At 36.0% G+C, this 5,878-nt stretch overlaps 1 long non-coding RNA gene across 3 annotated transcripts; it reads right to left on the bottom strand.

Annotated features, from left to right (window-relative positions):
- Positions 1 to 3,240: 3,240 nt before the first annotated feature.
- On the bottom strand, positions 3,241 to 5,653 carry LOC125217506. 3 transcript variants are annotated; one of them, XR_007175735.1, is made up of 7 exons: positions 5,461 to 5,653; positions 4,722 to 4,778; positions 4,280 to 4,311; positions 4,094 to 4,162; positions 3,959 to 4,006; positions 3,759 to 3,873; positions 3,241 to 3,421 (listed from the first exon to the last, which is right to left on the bottom strand). It is a non-coding gene; the product is annotated as an uncharacterized LOC125217506 (long non-coding RNA). The 3 variants fall into 3 exon arrangements; XR_007175733.1 differs by having other exon boundaries at positions 4,722 to 4,773; XR_007175734.1 differs by having other exon boundaries at positions 3,759 to 3,864; positions 4,722 to 4,773.
- Positions 5,654 to 5,878: the final 225 nt, after the last annotated feature.

Genomic DNA, 5,878 nt, shown 5'->3' with positions numbered 1-5,878 from the left:
ATAGAAGAGATAGGATCATCACCCAGCCGATGTGAAGAGATAGGATCATCACCCAGCCGATGTGAGACAAAATATTAGAATTTTAACAACTAATTCCTCATCTTTTACAAACGTGGCTCGGCAAAATTCTCAAAACATATAGAAAATGGATTACATGTTTCGCAAACTTTTTTTTTTCACTTTCGACCAAGGGAAACGCGTGTTTCTATTTCGCATCTTTAGGAAAGACATATATAGATATCATGTATTTTCAAAAACAATTGTGTGATTATTCAACAGTTGGAGAAGTGCACTTATTTCACTTAATAGCGCTTCTCCAACCACTTGAACAATCGCACACAATTTGATTTTGAAGATATGTCATACTCCCTCCGTCCCGGCTAAGATGACACATTCCTTAGCCGGCACGGGATTTTAGGAGTAATTGGTTAATGTGTTTAATTGGAGAGAGAAAATGTGAGTGGAAGTATTAAAATAGAGAGAGAAAGAAAGGTGAATATTTTAATATTGATGAGAAAAAGTGGTTGAGTGTATTAATTGGAGAGAGAAAGTTTCCAAATAAGGAAATGTGTCATCTTGGTTGGGACAAACTAAAAAGGAAAACGTGTCATCTTAAGCGGGACGGAGGGAGTATTTCTTTTTGACTTTACAAAATTTTCATTAGAGCTTATGTCATTTCAAAGTTCTTATTTCTTGTCCCATAAAGATTTCTTATTTCCATTTATGGAAATTTCTCTCAAAGTTATTACCTATATACATTAATTTATTTACAATTTATACCACAAGTGCCCATTGTTAAACACTATTAATAATTTGTGTCTCACTATCCACTAATTAATACTGTTTTAATTACTCTTCTTCTCATTTACTTACTTTATCAATTATATATGCATTAATTCTCGTGTTGTCCCAAATGTCCTTATATTTTCGGAACGAATGGAGTATTTATTTTAATATCATAATGCATCACAACATATTCTTATATGTTAGTAATTGATTTAACAACACAAGATTTATCAAGCGTAATTAGTATCCAAGGTCAAGAGTGGGTTAGAACATATACATCAAAATTCTCATGCTTGAGTATTTGTTATTCTACAAACACGATTAATTTTTATTCATATTTATTAAATTAATCATGATCATTTTTAACTAGCAGCTCTCGATCAGCCAACTAATTGATTGAAAATTTTAAACCCAATATAATTACAATCCGATTAACATGCAACCCGAGCAGGATTAATCCAAAACTCGCTAGACTGGCCCGATCCCTATATGTTACTCTCTTCATCCTAATACAAGTGATTGGTTTCTTTTGATATTAGATTTAAGAAAATGACATTTATTAAGTTAAGTGACTTTTGATATTAGATTTAAGAAAATGGTATTTATTAAGTTAAGTGAAAGATTAACATAGGATAGAGAAGACGAGAATTAAGCAAGAGAAAGTAAATATGTTGTTTTTTGCTAAAAGTAGAAATCAATCATCTGTGATGGAATAACTAAAAAAGGGGAAATCATGCAAACAATAAAGAATAAAAAAATAATCACTTCTAATAGACGAATGGAGTACCATTACTGCATGTAATAGTAAATATTCTTATCCTGCCCGCAGGGCATCAAAGTTGATTTCAGATTGCAAGAAATATTCTTATCCTATGCAAAGTGTATAATATGGGTTATTGTAAATTGATCTATTCCTTCCGTTGTATGATAAGAGTCTTCATCCTGAAATATAAGTTCACTTTCATTTTTATTGAAGTAAGCCCAACGTTCTATTAACTTCATTTCCCTAACATTTTAATATAACTTAATAATTACATATAAAAGTGAAACCCAATTTCATTAACATTTTCCACTATTAATTTACTTCATTAGGTTTTACGTTATATGGAGTATTTCTTAAAATTCTAAGATTTAAGAATTTTTAAAAGAGAGCAGACAAATTTAGGGTATAGCTAGGGTGCAGAAACAAGTTAATAGGCGAAGAAGAAAGAGATTGATTGGTTTGACTTAGAAATTCTGAGTTAGTAGTATGTAGCTGAACATCTACTATGAATCTTATTGAGCGTGGAAGAGGTGATTTGATTCCAGTACAGATTCGAATTAAAAACAGCCATGGTTATGGTTTCATCTCAATTCTATTCCTATATATAAGTATGGTAGCATTGTTTCTCTTCTCCACATCAAAATTAAACTCGATCGAGCGATGAAGGGTATTGGTGGGGCCTTGTTTGTGATGATGGTGATGGTGATGGTGGTGCATGCAGGCGCGGAATGCGACCCGGTTCAGCTGTTTCCATGCCTCGGGGCGATGTCGTCGGGGCAGGATCCGTCGGCGGAGTGCTGCGCTAAGCTCAAGGAGCAGCAGCCTTGCTTCTGCCAATACATGAGCAACCCTGAGTTTAAGCCTTACATTGATTCTCCCAACGCCAGAAAAGTGGCTGCCGTCTGCGGCATCACCACTCCCACTTGCTAATTTAATATCTATGCTTCTTTACTATGTTTGTTTCTCAATTTCGCTTTTATTCTTATTTGCATGCTACTATTGATATTACGGCAAAATTATCAGACTAAATCCTAATTTTTCTCGTCACTAAATTGTCATAAACTTTTAATAATATCAACAATAAAATCCCAAATTATTACTATATTTGTACCAACACTACAAGAAAAACAGGCATTCCCGAGCACCAAGTGCTCGGAAATATAAGGTAAAATGCTCGGAAAATCGAGATATACCGAGCACTTTCCTAGCACCGAGAGTGCTCGGCTTTCGCTTCGTCGGAATTTTTATACGAGCACTTTAGAGTGCTCGGACATCCGAGCACCTGATTGTGCTCGAAAAATGCCGAGCACATTTGTAGGTGCTCGAAATATTCCGAGCACTTACATGATTTTCAGATTTTGGAACATGGCGAGCACATACTCAGGTGCTCGGAATTTCCAAGCACAAATTTGTGGTCGAAAATTTCCGAGCACCGATTTGTGCTTGCAATTTTCCGAGCACTTAGGGGGAATGGAATATTTCCGAGCACTCTGGGGCAATGGAATAGTTCCAAGCACCTTGGTGCTCGGTATCTGGTTTATAAAAGTATTCTATTTTTTTTTAATTATTAATAAATTATATTTCAATTTATTGTATTTTCCTAAATCAGGAGTAATAATTAAATATATAAAATAAACCAACTCAAAATGATATTATATTGAATTAAATTAAATTGTTTTACAGTCATTTGAATTTGAAATGCAAAAAATTTATGAATTTGAATACAAAGCATGATCTCGGGGACGTGGACGAGCACTGAGCCCGGGTCAAGACCTAGAATCCAAGCCTATGCATCTCGAACGGTAGCGCTACAACATCCCTAGTCCCAGCCATACATGATGAAGAGGAAGCCAACTAAATGAAGCAAGCAACCTAAATGACAGAAATAAGAAGTGCAAACACATTAATATCTCACATCTCACCACTAAACATGAAATAGAACAAACAATCTCAGGTTAAAACTGCTTCTTAAAGGGGGAAAGAGATCCCATGAAATAAATCCAAATACAAGGAGAACACAAAGAATAGATGATAAGGACAACTTTCATGTTATGCAACAGAAACAGTTAATCGACAGCAGCAAAAACCAAATATGAAGAACACAATTTCACAGTAAACTAAATTTCTGCATATGTTGCACAGTAAACACAAAGATTGGGGTATTGAGAAGGAAAACAAAGACGGGGCTAAAGCAAATAAGGATTCGTACATGCAGGGCGACATTGGTGGAGGCCGCGGCCGTCAGGCCGGGCCTATTCAGAGCCAGTTTGAATGGTAGGCCTCTTCCTCACCGGTCGACGGCGAAAACGTTGGAGCTGCAGCACCTGGAGTTGTTAGCACGCATGATGAGGTGCTTTCACACAAAACAGACTCATACAAAAGCAGGTAAGAAGAAATAGTTATGGCAACCTTGAATGGAATGTGATCAAGTGCTACCTTGCTTGTCCATCGCTATAACTGGTTCATAAGGCATAAGGCTCAGTGGTCATGACTGAAAGAAAATGCAGTTAAGAGTACAGGGTATGTCAAAGTCTCCCACACTACCTGTCTTAAGTTTTTAAGACCTAGAATTATAGAGCTACTGCCTGACAGGTTTATACTTTTCAAGGAATCCTGATAAACCAAAATGCAGCGTCAATTGGATTGGAAAAATCTCGAGTAGAATATGTTCAAGGGAAAGCAGAAAGAGGTATCATGTGTAAGACATGGAAGCTGGAAAGTACAACTTACAATAAAGATATCACACCATGGATGGAAGCATACTGCAACATCAAAGAGAATAGCATTACACTCAGGTAAATTCAATTGAATAAATAGTAAAACTCACTGATTATGGAACTTATCAGAGATGCAGCAGTCTCTCATGATCATTGTTTTCAAGAATAAGGCGCACACTCAACAACCAAATAATAGTATACCTCCACTATAGTTAACTAAGTTTCTCACACATAGCAAAATTAAAAGTTGTATAAGCTACAAGAATACATCTTAACATATATTTTCATGCCCAAACTAAGAAACAATGTTTAAATCCCCTAAATGCTTCATGTAAAACTGAACTGATTGAGTGTATTCTATAGGGTGAATTTGTGGATGCAGTGAAATGTTGTGAGGAAAATAATGAATGAAACTGATTAATAACTTTTTTCAGAAAGAGGATAGACTCACTTACCGACCCTAATCAAGTGGAGGTAGAGGAAACTCCCAACCCTTATGCCACAGAACTGCACTTGTAAATTTACAGAGCATCACAAAAATTCACTATTTCATTTATTCAAGCAATAAAAACTTCAATATCTTTATCATCTCAATGTTTTCCTTAATCTAACATATGTCATTGCTCAAAGTTTGCAAGAAAAGCTATGAGTCACAGTTAGTCACATTTGTTTATTCACACGATCACATCACAAAACTCAAAAATGTTTTCCTTAATCAAGCATACATGTTCATTGCTCAAAGAATGCAAGGAAATCTATATGAGTCACAGTTAGTTACATTTGTTTATTACCAATAGAGACGTTTGGAGCATTTATTTAGTCCATTCACATGATCAGATCACAAAACTCAACACTATACGAACATATTGCTTAGACAAATGAACCTAAGTAGCTGCCTCAATAGGAATACATTACACAGGCAAAAAAAATTACAACTAATAGGAATACATTACACAGAGGCAAAAAATTCAAACAATTGATCTTAAGCGATGACAGAAATTGAAAACTTCGAATGACCTCGACCTCGACCTCGACTCCACCAGCTTAACAATTTAATTTACAATTAATATACTCTCAATCAATCCATAGAATGACATCATAATCAATCAATCAAAGGAAAAATCAACGCGATCGAAACAGACTATGGTCTAATTGAATAAACTACCGAAAATTGACTCTTTGAGCGGAAGCAACCTGAATATCGGACCGAACGAAGAAGACTCCGTCGAGAGGAAACGTGATGACGTTGTTGAGAGTCTTCTTCTCTACATCGATCACCTGCAACACGTTTCCGGCGGCGGTTCCGAAAACCTGTGTGATTTTATGATGAATAGATGCTCCTTCTCGGTGGGAGTGGCGGGAAGGAAATGCAGGGTTTCTCAATCTCAATTTGCCGAGCACAAGTAGAAGTGCTCGGTATATTCCGAGCACAAGTAAAGGTGCTCGCTGGTTTTTTAGATGATTTTATAGCCGATACGATTGCGTTCAATACCACGACCAATATTTTTTTAACGAAACTAATCGTTCTCACAAAAACTTGAATCAAATAATTGGTTTACAATCCGTATCAACCGTTCGGACCGGCCACGAGCGGGCGGTTTCGTTGCGCTAT

The sequence above is a fragment of the Salvia hispanica genome, chromosome 4 (assembly GCF_023119035.1).
Source record: "Salvia hispanica cultivar TCC Black 2014 chromosome 4, UniMelb_Shisp_WGS_1.0, whole genome shotgun sequence".
NCBI classification, from domain to species: domain Eukaryota; kingdom Viridiplantae; phylum Streptophyta; class Magnoliopsida; order Lamiales; family Lamiaceae; genus Salvia; species Salvia hispanica.
The sequence above is the reverse complement of the archived record's forward strand: the minus strand, read 5'-3'. Positions and strand labels throughout refer to the sequence as shown.